This window comes from Pristiophorus japonicus, chromosome 23 (assembly GCF_044704955.1).
Source record: "Pristiophorus japonicus isolate sPriJap1 chromosome 23, sPriJap1.hap1, whole genome shotgun sequence".
In the NCBI taxonomy this organism is placed as follows: domain Eukaryota; kingdom Metazoa; phylum Chordata; class Chondrichthyes; family Pristiophoridae; genus Pristiophorus; species Pristiophorus japonicus.
In genome coordinates, this window is record NC_091999.1 from 60,046,089 (window position 1) to 60,046,807 (window position 719).

At 44.6% G+C, this 719-nt stretch overlaps 1 non-coding gene across 1 annotated transcript; it reads right to left on the reverse strand.

Moving 5' to 3' along the window:
• On the reverse strand, positions 1 to 81 carry trnas-aga (transfer RNA serine (anticodon AGA)). The gene has a single exon. It is a non-coding gene; the product is annotated as a tRNA-Ser (tRNA).
• Positions 82 to 719: the final 638 nt, after the last annotated feature.

The window sequence follows — 719 nt, forward strand, 5'->3', positions numbered from 1 at the left end:
CGTAGTCGACAGGATTCGAACCTGCGCGGGATAACCCCATGGATTTCTAGTCCATCGCCTTAACCACTCGGCCACGACTACTGTGTCCCTGCCTTTCTAAACGTTACTCAGAAAAAACTCAAGCACGCCAAGGTCCCTCTGTTCCTCTACACTTCTCAGTGTCCTACCATCTATTGTGTATTCTCTTTCCTTGTTAGCCCTCACCAAATGCATTACCTCACATTCCTGCGGATTGAATTCCATTTGCCCCTGCTCTGCCCACCTGACAGGTCCATCGATACCTTCCTGCAGTCTACAGCTTTCTTCTTCATTATCAACCACACGGCCAATTTTCATATCATCTGCAAACTTCGTAGTCATACCCATTACATTCAAGTCTAAATCATTAATGTATCCCAGAAACATCCTTCCAGTCACAAAAACACCCATTGACCATTAACCTTTGCTTCCTACCTCAGCCAATTTTGGATCCAAGTTGCCACTTTGCCTTGTATCCCATGGGCTATTACTTTCATAACCAGTCTGTCATGTGGGATCTTATCAAAAGCCTTGTTAAAATCCATATACACAACGTCAAACACAACACCGTCATCGACCCTCCATGCGACCTCCTCAAAAAATGCAATCAGGTTAGTCAGACACAACCTTCCATTAACAAATCCGTACTGAATGTCCCTGATTAATCCCGGTCTTTCTGAATGAAGATGTATCCTGTCCCT